Source organism: Ascaphus truei, unplaced genomic scaffold, assembly GCF_040206685.1.
Source record: "Ascaphus truei isolate aAscTru1 unplaced genomic scaffold, aAscTru1.hap1 HAP1_SCAFFOLD_1170, whole genome shotgun sequence".
In the NCBI taxonomy this organism is placed as follows: Eukaryota; Metazoa; Chordata; class Amphibia; order Anura; family Ascaphidae; genus Ascaphus; species Ascaphus truei.
The window spans coordinates 1-17,266 of record NW_027454040.1 but is presented as its reverse complement, the minus strand read 5'-3'; positions in this window follow the sequence as shown (position 1 = coordinate 17,266).

Below are 17,266 nucleotides of genomic sequence, written 5' to 3'. Positions count from 1 at the left end.
GGACGCGCGTGCAGGGGGCGCACGCTCCCGAAGACACGTGACCGCGCGTCTATGACGCGCGGCACGCCGAGGGGCGGCCACTAGCAAGCCGGGAAATCTCCCGGCTTGCGGTACCGGCCACACTCGAATAAAGTGTGTCGGTACTATATATATATATATATATATATATATATATATATATGTAACCCATATTCCCCCACCCAATCGCAGATAGGGTGCATGTGAGGGGAGCTATATGTATTACCCAGTGTGGTGCTTTACCTGTGAGGCTCACAGGAGGCCTGAGCCTCTGCCAATAAGAGCCTGGGGTGTATCCTCCTGAACAATACTATATGGTGCAGCGCCTCCACCTGTGATGGCTCCAAGCAGAGCGGGAGTTGTTCCTCACAGGACAATAATATAATATCACGCACACAGCATATAAAAGAACAGTGACTTTTCTAACAGTAACATAACTATGCATGTCATACATTAAGTGTCTCTCTTCTAGGAGACACAGTAACTCACGTGTCTCGCAGGATGCAACCCCTCACCGTGTACCCACACCATGTCCAACTCCCCACACCACAACCCCACCCCCAAAGTAAGGTATGTGTGTGTGTGACTGCACAGCCACTATGTACTGATTTATAGTTGGTGCACTTATGGATGTTACCTGCCGAGCGCTCCAGCGCTAGGACCTGCAAACAGACTTCGCAAAGGATCCGACGGTGAAGATACGTCAGGGTTACCTTCCAGGGCGATCCCACCCGGTTGGTTGCTGCTGTGCTTGAAGAGGTCTGATCCTAAACCTCTGTAATGGTGCTGCGACAGTCTCTGCTTCCTTCACTTCTCTCTCTCTCTAAAGTGACAGGTTCCTGTACTAGGGCCTGTCCCTGTGACCACCCACCCTCACTAGTGGGAAGTCAGGGCCTCAACTCTAGCCTGGGGATTTCTGGCCTAGGGCAGAATCTCGCAGCTCTCTGCCCACCTTCTTTCCCCCTTTGTCCCCTAAGTCTCACTCACTCACGTGCTTCCCAGTCTGCTTCCTGACTGCACAAAACAATGTATCAAATTCCCTGCTGCAGAGAATCTGCAAGTCTCAGTGGCTGGTTGGTTGCAGGTGACAGGGAACATAGGGCATTCACCAGAGGCTGCTGGGGGATGTAGTCCACTCAGAACCTCTTTCCTATGGGGACTGTGTGCGCGGTCTCTACTGCACCTGTGCAAAGCTGTAGTGGCCACCGCTACACATAACTGCACCTGCGCAACCTACCAGATCTCCTGTACACTTGTAATGGCCACCACTACCCTTGCCAACCTCTGCGTATTGCGCGAACCTCGCACCAAACACAACATGGCCGCTGTGGCTATCTGCGCATGCTCGAGCATCAGGGCCCCCGACGGCGCCGGCACAGATAGCGGCGCCAACTGGGAAAAGTCGCCATCCCCTTCCCCCACTGCCACAGGGGTAAGGCAAGGGGCAAAGGAACATCAGGGAAGCCGGGAGTGGCCCCCTTACATATATATATATATATATTGTGGTTGACAAATCACCCAAAAATCTACTCGCTGAACAAAAAAATCTACTCATCACCTAGCCCCGCCCCAGGCCCGCTTTAAAAAAAATTGAATAAATTCCTAGTAAGAACAACATTCGTTTTTGACATGTTTATTTATTGTATTACATTATACTACAATTAGTCCTTGTTAAGAGTGTGTGTGTGACACAGAGAGAGTGTACGTGTGTGTGTGACACAGAGAGTGTGTGAGACACAGAGAGTGTGTGAGACACAGAGAGTGTGTGAGATAGGGTGAGGCAGAGGGTGACAGGGTGAGGCAGAGGGTGACAGGGTGAGACAGAGAATGACAGGGTGATACCGAGAGATACAGAGGTTGACAGGGAGAAAATGGGTGACATGGTGTGACACAGGGTGACAGGGTGAGACAGAGGGTGACAGGGTGAGACAGAGGGTGACAGGGGGAAACAGAGGGTGACAGAAAGTGAGACAGAGGGTGACAGAAAGTGAGACAGAGGGCGACAGAAAGTGAGACAGAGGGAAACAGGGTGGGTGACACACACACACACACACACACACACACACACACACACACACACACACACACACACACACACACACACACACACACACACACACACACACACACACACACACACACACACACACACACACTCTCCCTCTTACACACACACTCTCTCTCTCCCTCTCACACACACACACACAGACAGACATCAAACCCCTCCCCTCTGCGAGAGCGAGGGTCCGCCCTCACAAATTCCTCTATGCCTCTTATCAGCGGTGCAGACAGGAGATGAAATACAGCAGTGACCGCACGACCCTTCTTTTGGCGATGTTACATATATATACTGATAATAGTAAAAAGCAGAACAAATAATATAAAAAGGCAATTGCTTGCTTGGGAAGTAGCTTCTGCTGGGCCCAATTTGAGGAATCCCTTGTCAGTAGGGCCGCCAGCAGAAATCTTGGGGCCCAGGACAAATGCAAGGATCAGGCCCCCCTCCCTACCCCATAGCACACCTACCATGACATTTTTTTTAGGGCACAACTTTTACTCAAATGGTAGTGTTGCAAGGCCTATTTCACACCTCGCAAACCCCCCCATTTTACACTTTTTTATATTTTTATATATATATAAAAAGAGAGAGAGAGAGAGAGAGACAATCAAGTGGTTTCTTCTTCTCTTAGCCAAAGACGTACTACTCTATGTTCCTTTTCTCATTCTCCTATTTTTGTACCTTGGTATAATTGTATATACATACTTCACAGCATATGTTCCACCAAAGTAACTACGTCAGCGATGACAGCGACCAACAGTGGCACTACTGTGTTTAGGGTTCTACAGTGCACAGCCACCCTACACTACCCATCTGGTATTTCCACAGCCCAGATAGTTGAACAAACTGGCTGCGGTCCATATTACCTCTGACTCCAGCAATGCTTGGACAGTTTCCCCTATCTCTTTCTGCTCAATTTATTGGATACATAGCTTTGGATATATTTCAGCATTCTATGACACTCAGGATAGCGCTCATGATGTCATCAACAACCAGGGGACTCCCAATAGTTGCTATTATGTGATCAATTTTTACTGCACGCAGTCCTGAGTATACTATCAGCTTTGCCACAGTTGAGAGTCTGGCACATTTCTCTGCTGTACAAATGTGTCAGAGAACACATCCAGGCATTCAGTATACATCCCAGTTAGGCAGCGCTTATAGTAAGTGCGACGCGACGGGAGTAACGCTGGCGACTCAAAATTTGGAGCTGGGGAAATCAGATTTTTCAGAGGCTGTCGCCACATGTGACAGCCTCTGAACCAATCAATGCCCATGTCGCCAGCGACATCCCCGAAAGTTAAATTATAACTTTCGCAGGTGACGTCACCCGTCACTTCGCCAGTCGCGTTGCTGGCACTATAAGCATGACCTAGGGGAGGGCCCAGGAGACTCCCATACAACTCTGGAGAGTTTCTCTTAATTAAGGTAACTTTCCACTATGTGTCCTGTTCACAGCAATGCAGTACTAACTACATTTAAGCATGTCTGTAAGATACAAAAGTTAACCCATCATGCACCTTGGCCTAGGGAGGATTTGTTCCTATAAAGTACACCCAGTTTGGCAATGATTTTGGATGTCAGATTATCAATATGCAACTCAAATTTTAAATGGGAGTGAAACCAAATGCCAAGATATTTAAAATTAGTGACACTTTAGTTGGCTTCAATTAATTACTGCATTTATAAAATTCTGCAGAGCATCTAGTAACCTTGTAATATTAAGAGATGGCAGCCTTGGTATGTTATGCCTCTTTTTTCCTGTACACCGCAAAGGATTTTGTGGCCTATTCTAGTAACTCTGAAGTGAGGCAAACCACTTCTAAATAGCTCTCTTTATGTGAATTGGCCTACTTTGCTATGCTGTAAGCCAGGCCTGCACAGTTCCAGTCCTCGAGAGCCGCAAACAGGCCAGGTTTTCAGGATACCCTAACTTCTTTCACTGCAGCCATTGTAATCAGACACTGCTAATGGAGGGTATGATACATTCTCTACCACTGAAAGAATATACATCTCAGTGGTAGACGGCTGATAAGAAGCTGTTTCAGTCTGGTTCTGCCAATTCGATCGGTTTAAAAAATCCTCCATTTTCAGGTCTATGTATGTTGATCTGATTTCTTAGGCTTTCAAGATGTTATAGCAGTCCTGTTTTTAGTGCTCATTCTCTCCCCCTTTATCTCTCAACTTTTCTCTCTCCCTTTATCACTCACTCCCCCTTTATCTCCTTCTATATGACCCTTGCCTCACTTCCCCTGACTCAAACTAATCAATCTTTAATCACCTCTCTCTACCTCTTCTCCCTCTCCCACTCCCTTCTCGCTCCCTTGTCTCTCACTCTCCCTTCTCTCCATTTTTTCACTCGGACTCCCACTGGTATTAGTATCTCAGATTTATTTTGATTTTTGGTGTGCAACATTTTTCCACATTACATAGCACTTGTGAGCAAGACATCCAGTCCAGCCACTGCTGATGGGACACTGTTCTTTCACTGATCGCTATATCTGAGCTATTGGGAAACAATTTTAAACACTATTACATTCTCTGCTCTTTCTCTCAGCTGCTATCTCGGTCATTGTGCCCAGCATATGGCGTCATCAGGCATATTAATGCTTCCAACATCCCAGGAGAAAATGGTTATATTGTTTTGAACAAGGGGCCTATTTCTGATGACTTATTCCTGCATTAGTAATATGTGTCATATATCTTGGCTCAATCAGAGGCTTGGTTGAAAACTGAGCCCCTGATGGAACCACATGTGCTTAAGGTGGGATATCCTGAAAACCTGACCTGTTGGACAGGCTTGAGTACTGGAGTTGAGAACCCCTGTTCAAACATTTATCTTCCTACCAGTACATAGGTAATTTCAAGAAATTAAACAAAAAAAGGTAGAAAAACTTTAAACAGCAAAATAACCATACAGTAACTTGTAAACCTTGAGAAATGCATCTTAATAGGGTCATGTCACACTGAAAATATAGTATTCCCAGGTTTAACCCTTGCATTCATCAGCCAGATATGTTGAGTCTTTAAGTTGCATTCATTGTTTTGAAATAGACTTGGTATTTTATGTCTCTTTTTTCCTGTACACCGTAAAGGATTTTGCGGCCTAGTCTAGAAACTCTGAAGTGAGACAAATCACTTCGAAAGAGCACTCTAGATGCGAATTGGCATGGTTTGCTATGCTGCAAGCCCTTCTCGCATGTCCAATCTGTATCTAAAAAGGCTTTGTACGAAGCTGTTTCAGTCTGGTTCTGCCAATTCGATCGGTTTTAAAAAATCCTTCATTTTCAGTGTATGTTGATCTGATTTCTTAGGCTTTAAAAACATTAAAGCAGTCCTGTTTTAAGAGCTCATTCTCTCCCCCTTTCTCTCTCCCTTTATCACTCACTCCCCCTTTATCTCTCTCGATATGACCCTTGCCTTACTTCCCCGACTAAAACTGCCCCCTCTTTAAACACCACTCTTTACCTCTGCTCTCTCTCCCTCTCCCTTCTCTCTCCCTCTCCCTTCTCTCTCATTTTCCCTTCTATCTCACATTCCCTTCTCTCTCACTTTCCCTTCTCTCCATTTTTTCACCCTGACTCCCACTCTATTTCTTTCACTCAACCCGTCTCTTGCTCTCACACATACTGCACCGACACACTTTATTAGAGCAAATACACGGTATGTACCTGGCAGATACCTGGAATGCGCCGCTCCTCACCTCTGACAAGCCCCGTTGCATTTGCCTTCCCAGCCTGGGTTCATGCCTGGCTGATGGGCGGCTGATCTGTTAAATGATAATGATTAGGATTTAATAGGCTGCAATGCTTCGCGTGTCTGCCAGATGGCATAAATTCATGAATTGTAATGCAGTATATATATATATATATACTGTGCAGTATTGCAGCCAGCGGGAATAAAATGCTTCAATCCCTGCCTGGAAAATAACTCAATGCACTCGGGCAGAAAACAGTCACAAACCTCAATACACCCGGGTATACCCGAATTCGTGGGGCTAGCCAAGCTCGAATAAAGTGTGTCGCCAGTGTACTCCCAAAGAGTAACCCTAGAAAATACAAGAGATATCTAGAAATCTAATTGCAAGGTAATAAGTCACATTAAGTGAAATGCACAATGGAATAGTCCCCCCCTTTTTTTAAAAAAACGGTAGATTCCTTACATTTTAGCTATTTGCACTTCTATATTTGTAACACTGGTAATTGCTATAATAACACTGTTACTTTTTTTTAGTTTGTACATGCACACACACACAATTAAATGACCTACTGTATCTCAGTACCTCAGATAGACACAGACACACACACACGCCTATGCAGTAAGCGTTCATAAGCCACTTATCAAGCACTTAATGCCTACTGCTATTCAGTAAGCAGTGATAGTGGGTGATAAGGCGGGAAGGTTGGAAGAGATCACGTGCCACTACATGGGTATTCTGAAGTATACACAGCGTGAAGTGTTCGAATAAAGGCCGCTGCTGCTGCAGCTGTACATTCATATGTGCAATAATGAAAGAAAAATCAATGGCGTCTATCCTCATACAATGAGTTTTGGATTCAAATAAGGCATTTCATAGCACAAGGAGAAAAACATATTAGTTAGTAATTTTGCATTTAAAATGGGAAATGCTCAATAATATAATAATATAATTTATAATAATATAATATAGGTCCCTGCCCCATGGAGCTTACAATCTATGTTTTTGGTGCCTGAGGCACAGGGAGATAAAGTGACTTGCCCAAGGTCACAAGGATCTGACACCAGGAATTGAACCAGGCCCCAGGCTTCAAACTCTCAGTGCCACTCAGTGTCTTTTACTCACTGAGCCACTCCCTCTCCACAAGAGTGCAAGAGTGCAAGAGTGCAAGAGTGCAAGAGAGCAAGAAAGCAAGAAAGAAAGAAAGCAACTGTCTATACTTCCTAATGTGTGGATTCAGAACCACAAACATGAAAAAATATATAATTAAGCAATAATTAAGAGCGGAGAGAAAAATACTAAAATAATTCAGTCAATTCATAGTGAATTAAAAGAAATTAGAGAATTAGTACATGTAAAATATTTTTATTTGTTAAGAATAGATTGATTTAAGATGACACACACACATACACACACACACACACACACACACACACACACACAATTAAATGACATATCCCTGGACCTCAGACACACACACTGACATTACAATAAGCAGAATAGATACATTTAGTTTTTGTTACAATTTGTCTCACTCCCAGTTGTAAGACATCAATCATTGTAAACTCTTGAACTCCAGGATGAGTTTGCAGCAAAGCTTCATGGGCACTGTAGTTTTTTTGTCTGCTACAAATTCTCTAATTGGTCACTGATCATGTGATGTCAGATGGGCCTGGGCTTTAATTCAAAGTGTTTAACCGAGTGGTGTGTGTCTCAAATACAGTAAGTTGCTTTATTTTTTTATCTCTGGGAATCTTCTGTGATTAAAGAGGGTCTGTTACTGAAAAAGCACAAAGCTGCTGATTACTTTCTGTTTAATAGAGAAATATTCATAAGGTATCAGTGTTTATTTGAGATGTGTCTGTACCTGAAAGGCTCAACCACCCCTGTTTGTGGGGCTCTTGTGTATGAAATAGCCCAGAGCAACTACCCCTAGAGATAATATACACACATACACACCCACATACTGTAATGTGTGTGTGTGTGTGTGTGTGTGTGTGTGTGTGTGTGTGTGTGTGTGTGTGTGTATATATATATCCACTTTTTATTGTCTCTATAAGAGTTCTGATAAAGATTGTAAATACTGTAAATGTTTATCAGTTGATCAAAAAAGATTTGATCAGAAGAGTTGCCCTGTAAATTATCTATTCAGAGCAGCAATACCAGTATATATGTTAGACAGTGATTGTGGTTTGAATGGTGAATTTTGCAAGTATCTATCTGCGAGTTAATAACATACAAAACATTTACAGACCTGCTGTTATTACTCTGTGAGTTATGATATGATCTCAAACTGTGATTTTTGCCAACATTTGTTTGCTAGCTAGCCACATACAAATCAATTACAGACCTGCTGTTATTACTCTGAGAGTCATGATATGATGATATATGGCAAGAGATCCAAATAATCCTCATCCTATTTACATATCAGCCACAAAAAGGGATTTTTAATAATGTATATGTGTTTTTAATTATCTATGTAGAATTAATAAAATGTTATTATTTTCTGATATCCGCAGTGATTCTGGCCAACCTGACAGATCTGCAGTAATATACTGCAAGACCAATTTGTTTGCTAGCTAGCCACATGCAAATCAATTACAGACCTGCTGTTATTACTCTGAGAGTCATGATATGATGATATATGGCAATAGATTCAAATAATCCTCATCCTATTTACATATCAGCCACAAAAAGGGATTTTTAATAATGTATATGTGTTTTTAATTATCTATGTAGAATTAATAAAATTTTATTATTTTCTGATATCCGCAGTGATTCTGGCCAACCTGACAGATCTGCAGTAATATACTGCAAGACCAATTTGTTTGCTAGCTAGCCACATACAAATCAATTACAGACCTGCTGTTATTACTCTGAGAGTCATGATATGATGATATATGGCAATAGATCCAAATAATCCTCATCCTATTTACATATCAGCCACAAAAAGGGATTTTTAATCATGTATATGTGTTTTTAATTATCTATGTAGAATTAATAACATTTTATTATTTTCTGATATCCGCAGTGATTCTGGCCAACCTGACAGATCTGCAGTAATATACTGCAAGACCAATTTGTTTGCTAGCTAGCCACATACAAATCAATTACAGACCTGCTGTTATTACTCTGAGAGTCATGATATGATGATATATGGCAATAGATCCAAATAATCCTCATCCTATTTACATATCAACCACAAAAAGGGATTTTTAATCATGTATATGTGTTTTTAATTATCTATGTAGAATTAATAAAATTTTATTATTTTCTGATATCCGCAGTGATTCTGGCCAACCTGACAGATCTGCAGTAATATACTGCAAGACCAATTTGTTTGCTAGCTAGCCACATACAAATCAATTACAGACCTGCTGTTATTACTCTGAGAGTCATGATATGATGATATATGGCAATAGATCCAAATAATCCTCATCCTATTTACATATCAGCCACAAAAAGGGATTTTTAATCATGTATATGTGTTTTTAATTATCTATGTAGAATTAATAACATTTTATTATTTTCTGATATCCGCAGTGATTCTGGCCAACCTGACAGATCTGCAGTAATATACTGCAAGACCAATTTGTTTGCTAGCTAGCCACATACAAATCAATTACAGACCTGCTGTTATTACTCTGAGAGTCATGATATGATGATATATGGCAATAGATCCAAATAATCCTCATCCTATTTACATATCAACCACAAAAAGGGATTTTTAATCATGTATATGTGTTTTTAATTATCTATGTAGAATTAATAAAATTTTATTATTTTCTGATATCCGCAGTGATTCTGGCCAACCTGACAGATCTGCAGTAATATACTGCAAGACCAATTTGTTTGCTAGCTAGCCACATACAAATCAATTACAGACCTGCTGTTATTACTCTGAGAGTCATGATATGATGATATATGGCAATAGATCCAAATAATCCTCATCCTATTTACATATCAGCCACAAAAAGGGATTTTTAATCATGTATATGTGTTTTTAATTATCTATGTAGAATTAATAAAATTTTATTATTTTCTGATATCCGCAGTGATTCTGGCCAACCTGACAGATCTGCAGTAATATACTGCAAGACCAATTTGTTTGCTAGCTAGCCACATACAGTAGCGACATTGCTTATTGAAGCAAAAGCCGCCGGCTCCATGCGGCTGGGAAGCGGGTAGCCGCGGCGCGTGGCGGCGCACTGTGACGTCACAGTAACATGCGCGCCCGTCTTCCCCGTCTTCCCCAGGCTTCCCCGACACCCCTGGAGATCAAATGAAAGTAAGCGGGGGTGCGGGGAAGCAGAGGGGCAGAGCAGGAGCCGGGTACGGTGTCGGGAAGGGAGGTAAATTGCGCGCGAAGTGGAGGGGGGGTGCGTGGGGGAAACGCGGCGGCGCGCGGTTGTTACTGGCGGCAGCTGGGGTAGATCTCGGCGTGCCGTCGTGATTTAGTGCAATAAACAATGTCGGTGCTGTACAAATCAATTACAGACCTGCTGTTATTACTCTGAGAGTCATGATATGATGATATATGGCAATAGATCCAAATAATCCTCATCCTATTTACATATCAGCCACAAAAAGGGATTTTTAATCATGTATATGTGTTTTTAATTATCTATGTAGAATTAATAAAATTTTATTATTTTCTGATATCCGCAGTGATTCTGGCCAACCTGACAGATCTGCAGTAATATACTGCAAGACCAATTGTTGTCTACCTTTACCATACGAATGACAATAGAGTGCTGTATATAAGGGGAACTCTTCTGATCAAATCTTTTTTGATCAACACTGATAAACATTATATCTATACCCCTTGAGCACCTGTCGTTTGATCCTATATACCTATTCATAACGGTGATTGCGGTCACATTCACGTACTTTAAATACTGTACATGTTAATTTTTCTTTGGTTTGAAATATGGTATTCATTGGTTTATCATCAACCAGCCCTGTTTGTGGGTGGCTCTTTGCATAGTTCTGTGTTTTTTCTGTTAAGTTTGCTGAGTAACCTTGTGATATAAAGAGATGGCAGCCTTAGTTTGTTATGCCTCTTTTTTTCCCTGTAAATCTCAATGGCTTTTGCGGCCTATCCTAGCCACTCTGAAGTGAGACAAACCGCTTCTAAAGAGTACTCTAGATGCAAATGTAAATAAAAAGTATAATAGAATTTGAACACATGGCTGCTCAACTCAAGTCCTTAAGCCACGAAACATGTCTGAATTTCAGGATTTTCCAGCTTCAGCACAAGTGGCTCAAACAGAGGCTTGTTTGAAGACAGAGACCCTGATTGAGCCACCTGTGCTGAAGCAGGGACTGATTAAAGCATCTGTGTTGAAGCTTGGATATCCTGAACACCTGACCTCCCTTCTCTCTCTCCCTTTCCCTTCTCTCTCTTTCCATTCTCAACCTCTCCCTTCTCTCTCCTCTCTCCCTCTCCCTTCTCTCTCCTCTCTCCCTCTCCCTTCTCTCTCCTCTCGCCCTTCTCTCTCCTCTCTCTCTCTCTCGCCCTTCTCTCTCCTCTCTCTCTCTCGCCCTTCTCTCTCCTCTCTCTCTCTCGCCCTTCTCTCTCCTCTCTCTCTCTCGCCCTTCTCTCTCCTCTCTCTCTCTCGCCCTTCTCTCTCCTCTCTCTCTCTCGCCCTTCTCTCTCCTCTCTCTCTCTCGCCCTTCTCTCTCCTCTCTCTCTCTCGCCCTTCTCTCTCCTCTCTCTCTCTCGCCCTTCTCTCTCCTCTCTCTCTCTCGCCCTTCTCTCTCCTCTCTCTCTCTCGCCCTTCTCTCTCCTCTCTCTCTCTCGCCCTTCTCTCTCCTCTCTCTCTCTCTCTCGCCCTTCTCTCTCCTCTCTCTCTCGCCCTTCTCTCTCCTCTCTCTCTCTCTCTCTCTCGCCCTTCTCTCTCCTCTCTCTCTCTCTCTCTCTCTCTCTCGCCCTTCTCTCTCCTCTCTCTCTCTCTCTCGCCCTTCTCTCTCCTCTCTCTCTCTCGCCCTTCTCTCTCCTCTCTCTCTCTCGCCCTTCTCTCTCCTCTCTCTCTCGCCCTTCTCTCTCCTCTCTCTCTCTCGCCCTTCTCTCTCCTCTCTCTCTCTCGCCCTTCTCTCTCCTCTCTCTCTCTCGCCCTTCTCTCTCCTCTCTCTCTCTCGCCCTTCTCTCTCCTCTCTCTCTCTCGCCCTTCTCTCTCCTCTCTCTCTCTCGCCCTTCTCTCTCCTCTCTCTCTCTCGCCCTTCTCTCTCCTCTCTCTCTCTCGCCCTTCTCTCTCCTCTCTCTCTCTCGCCCTTCTCTCTCCTCTCTCTCTCTCGCCCTTCTCTCTCCTCTCTCTCTCTCGCCCTTCTCTCTCCTCTCTCTCTCTCGCCCTTCTCTCTACTCTCTCTCTCTCGCCCTTCTCTCTCCTCTCTCTCTCTCTCTCTCTCTCTCTCGCCCTTCTCTCTCCTCTCTCTCTCTCTCTCGCCCTTCTCTCTCCTCTCTCTCTCTCTCTCGCCCTTCTCTCTCCTCTCTCTCTCTCTCTCGCCCTTCTCTCTCCTCTCTCTCTCTCGCCCTTCTCTCTCCTCTCTCTCTCTCTCTCTCGCCCTTCTCTCTCCTCTCTCTCTCTCTCTCTCGCCCTTCTCTCTCCTCTCTCTCTCTCTCTCGCCCTTCTCTCTCCTCTCTCTCTCTCTCTCGCCCTTCTCTCTCCTCTCTCTCTCTCTCTCGCCCTTCTCTCTCCTCTCTCTCTCTCTCTCGCCCTTCTCTCTCCTCTCTCTCTCTCTCTCGCCCTTCTCTCTCCTCTCTCTCTCTCTCGCCCTTCTCTCTCCTCTCTCTCTCTCTCGCCCTTCTCTCTCCTCTCTCTCTCTCTCGCCCTTCTCTCTCCTCTCTCTCTCTCGCCCTTCTCTCTCCTCTCTCTCTCTCGCCCTTCTCTCTCCTCTCTCTCTCTCGCCCTTCTCTCTCCTCTCTCTCTCTCGCCCTTCTCTCTCCTCTCTCTCTCTCGCCCTTCTCTCTCCTCTCTCTCTCTCGCCCTTCTCTCTCTCCTCTCTCTCTCGCCCTTCTCTCTCTCCTCTCTCTCTCGCCCTTCTCTCTCCTCTCTCTCTCTCGCCCTTCTCTCTCCTCTCTCTCTCTCGCCCTTCTCTCTCCTCTCTCTCTCTCGCCCTTCTCTCTCCTCTCTCTCTCTCGCCCTTCTCTCTCCTCTCTCTCTCTCGCCCTTCTCTCTCCTCTCTCTCTCTCGCCCTTCTCTCTCCTCTCTCTCTCTCGCCCTTCTCTCTCCTCTCTCTCTCTCGCCCCTTCTCTCTCCTCTCTCTCTCTCGCCCTTCTCTCTCCTCTCTCTCTCTCGCCCTTCTCTCTCCTCTCTCTCTCGCCCTTCTCTCTCCTCTCTCTCTCTCGCCCTTCTCTCTCCTCTCTCTCTCTCGCCCTTCTCTCTCCTCTCTCTCTCTCGCCCTTCTCTCTCCTCTCTCTCTCTCGCCCTTCTCTCTCCTCTCTCTCTCTCGCCCTTCTCTCTCCTCTCTCTCTCTCGCCCTTCTCTCTCCTCTCTCTCTCTCGCCCTTCTCTCTCCTCTCTCTCTCTCGCCCTTCTCTCTCCTCTCTCTCTCTCGCCCTTCTCTCTCCTCTCTCTCTCTCTCGCCCTTCTCTCTCCTCTCTCTCTCTCGCCCTTCTCTCTCCTCTCTCTCTCGCCCTTCTCTCTCCTCTCTCTCTCTCGCCCTTCTCTCTCCTCTCTCTCTCTCGCCCTTCTCTCTCCCCTCTCTCTCTCGCCCTTCTCTCTCCCCTCTCTCTCTCGCCCTTCTCTCTCTCCTCTCTCTCTCGCCCTTCTCTCTCTCCTCTCTCTCTCTCCCTCGCCTTCTCTCTCTCTCTCTCTCTCGCCCTTCTCTCTCTCCTCTCTCTCTCTCGCCCTTCTCTCTCCCCTCTCTCTCTCGCCCTTCTCTCGCCCTTCTCTCGCCCTTCTCTCTCTCTCGCCCTTCTCTCGCCCTTCTCTCTCTCTCGCCCTTCTCTCTCTCTCGCCCTTCTCTCTCTCTCGCCCTTCTCTCTCTCTCGCCCTTCTCTCTCTCTCGCCCTTCTCTCTCTCTCGCCCTTCTCTCTCTCTCGCCCTTCTCTCTCTCTCGCCCTTCTCTCTCCTCTCGCCCTTCTCTCTCTCTCGCCCTTCTCTCGCCCTTCTCTCGCCCTTCTCTCGCCCTTCTCTCGCCCTTCTCTCGCCCTTCTCTCGCCCTTCTCTCGCCCTTCTCTCTCCCTTCTCTCTCCCTTCTCTCTCCCTTCTCTCTCCCTTCTCTCTCCCCTCTCCCCTCTCCCCCTCTCCCCTTCCCCTCTCCCCCTCTCCCCCTCTCCCCCTCTCCCCCTCTCCCCTCTCCCCCTCTCCCCCTCTCCCCCTCTCCCCCTCTCCCCCTCTCCCCCCTCTCCCCTCTCTCCCTCTCTCTCTCTCTCTCTCTCTCTCTCCTCCTCCTTCTTATCCATCTCCCTTCTCTCTACATCTACCTTCTCTCTCTCCGTATCCCTTGTCGCTCCCTCTCCCTTGTCTCTCCATCTCTCTCCCTCTTCCTTCTCTCTCCTCTTCCTTCTCTCTCCCTCTTCCTTCTCTCTCCCTCTTCCTTCTCTCTCCCTCTTCCTTCTCTCTCCCTCTTCTTCTCTCTCCCTCTTCCTTCTCTCCCTCTTCCTTCTCTCTCCCTCTTCCTTCTCTCTCCCTCTTCCTTCTCTCTCCCTCTTCCTTATCTCTCCCTCTACCTTATCTCTCCCTCTTCCTTCTCTCTCCATCTTCCTTCTCTCTCCCTCTTCCTTCTCTCTCCCTTTTCCTTTCCCCTCCCTTTTCCTTCTCTCTCCCTCTCCCTTCTCTCTCCCTCCTCTCTCCCTTGTCACCCCCTTCTCTCTCCCTCTCCCTTCTCTCTCCCTATCCCTTCTCTCTCCCTTTCCTTGTCTCTCCCTCTCCCTTGTCTCTCCATTCTCTCTCCCTTTCCTTCTCTCTCCCTTTTCCTTTTCTCTCCCTTTCCCTTCTCTCTCCCTTTTCTTTCTCTCTCCCTTCTCTCTCCCTTTTCTCACTCCCTTCTCTATCCCTCTGTCTTCTCTCTCCCTTCTCTCTCCCTATCCCTTCTCTCTCCCTCTTCCTTCTCTCTCCCTTTCCAATCTCTCTCCCTTTCCAATCTCTCTCCCTTTTCCTTGTCTCTCCATTCTCTCCCTTTTCCTTTCCCCTCCCCTTTCCTTCGCTCTCCCTCTCCCTTCTCTCTCTCTCTACTCCCTTCTCTCTCTCTCTCTCCCCCTCCCTTCTCTCTCCCTCTCCTTATAACTCCCTCATCATTCCCACTACTCTCTCTCCCTCTCCCTCCTCTCTCTCCCTTTCCCTTCTCTCTCACCCTCTTCCTTCTCTCTGTCTATCCCTCTCCCTTCTCTCTCTCTCTCCCTTCTCTCTCTCCTCTCTCCCTCTTCCTTCTCTCTCCCTCTCCCTCCTCTCTCCCTTTTCCTTGTCACTCCCTCATCACTCTCTTTCTCTAACTTCTCTATCTCTCTCCCTTCTCTCTCTCCCTCTTCCTTCTCTCTCCCTATCCCTTGTCACTCCCTCTCCCTTGTTTCTACCTCTCCCTTGTCTCTCCATCTCTCTCTTCCTCTCTCCCTCTTCCTTCTCTCTCCCTCTTCCTTCTCTCTCCCTCTTCCTTCTCTCTCCCTCTTCCTTCTCTCTCCCTCTTCCTTCTCTCTCCATCTTCCTTCTCTCTCCATCTTCCTTCTCTCTCCATCTTCCTTCTCTCTCTCATGCTTCTCTCTCTCTCTCTCTCTCGCCCTTCTCTCTCCTCTCTCTCTCTCTCTCGCCCTTCTCTCTCCTCTCTCTCTCTCTCTCTCGCCCTTCTCTCTCCTCTCTCTCTCTCTCTCTCGCCCTTCTCTCTCCTCTCTCTCTCTCTCTCTCGCCTTCTCTCTCGCCTCTCTCTCTCTCTCTCGCCCTTCTCTCTCCTCTCTCTCTCTCGCCCTTCTCTCTCCTCTCTCTCTCTCGCCCTTCTCTCTCCTCTCTCTCTCTCGCCCTTCTCTCTCCTCTCTCTCTCTCGCCCTTCTCTCTCCTCTCTCTCTCTCGCCCTTCTCTCTCCTCTCTCTCTCTCGCCCTTCTCTCTCCTCTCTCTCTCTGCCCTTCTCTCTCCTCTCTCTCTCTCTCGCCTTCTCTCTCCTCTCTCTCTCTCGCCCTTCTCTCTCCTCTCTCTCTCTCGCCCTTCTCTCTCCTCTCTCTCTCTCGCCCTTCTCTCTCCTCTCTCTCTCTCGCCCTTCTCTCTCCTCTCTCTCTCGCCCTTCTCTCTCCTCTCTCTCTCGCCCTTCTCTCTCCTCCTCTCTCTCTCGCCCTTCTCTCTCCTCTCTCTCTCTCGCCCTTCTCTCTCCCTCTCTCTCTCTCGCCCTTCTCTCTCCTCTCTCTCTCTCGCCCTTCTCTCTCCTCTCTCTCTCTCGCCCTTCTCTCTCCTCTCTCTCTCTCGCCCTTCTCTCTCCTCTCTCTCTCTCGCCCTTCTCTCTCCTCTCTCTCTCTCGCCCTTCTCTCTCCTCTCTCTCTCTCGCCCTTCTCTCTCCTCTCTCTCTCTCGCCCTTCTCTCTCCTCTCTCTCTCTCGCCCTTCTCTCTCCTCTCTCTCTCTCGCCCTTCTCTCTCCTCTCTCTCTCTCGCCCTTCTCTCTCCTCTCTCTCTCTCGCCCTTCTCTCTCCTCTCTCTCTCTCGCCCTTCTCTCTCCTCTCTCTCTCTCGCCCTTCTCTCTCCTCTCTCTCTCTCGCCCTTCTCTCTCCTCTCTCTCTCTCTCGCCCTTCTCTCTCCTCTCTCTCTCTCTCGCCCTTCTCTCTCCTCTCTCTCTCTCGCCTTCTCTCTCCTCTCTCTCTCTCGCCCTTCTCTCTCCTCTCTCTCTCTCGCCCTTCTCTCTCCTCTCTCTCTCTCGCCTTCTCTCTCCTCTCTCTCTCTCGCCCTTCTCTCTCCTCTCTCTCTCTCGCCCTTCTCTCTCCTCTCTCTCTCTCGCCCTTCTCTCTCCTCTCTCTCTCTCGCCCTTCTCTCTCCTCTCTCTCTCTCGCCCTTCTCTCTCCTCTCTCTCTCTCGCCCTTTCTCTCTCCTCTCTCTCTCGCCTTCTCTCTCCTCTCTCTCTCTCTCGCCCTTCTCTCTCCTCTCTCTCTCTCTCTCGCCCTTCTCTCTCCTCTCTCTCTCTCTCTCGCCCTCTCTCTCTCCTTCTCTCTCTCTCTTCTCGCCCTTCTCTCTCCTCTCTCTCTCTCTCTCGCCCTTCTCTCTCCTCTCTCTCTCTCTCTCGCCCTTCTCTCTCCTCTCTCTCTCTCTCTCGCCCTTCTCTCTCTCTCTTCTCTCTCTCGCCCTTCTCTCTCCTCTCTCTCTCTCTCGCCCTTCTCTCTCCTCTCTCTCTCTCTCGCCTTCTCTCTCCTCTCTCTCTCTCGCCCTTCTCTCTCCTCTCTCTCTCTCTCGCCCTTCTCTCTCTCTCCTCTCTCTCTCTCTCTCTCTCCCTTCTCTCTCCTCTCTCTCTCTCCTCTCCTCTCTCTCTCTCTCTCCTCTCTCTCTCTCTCTCTCTCGCCTCTCTCTCTCTCTCTCTCTCTC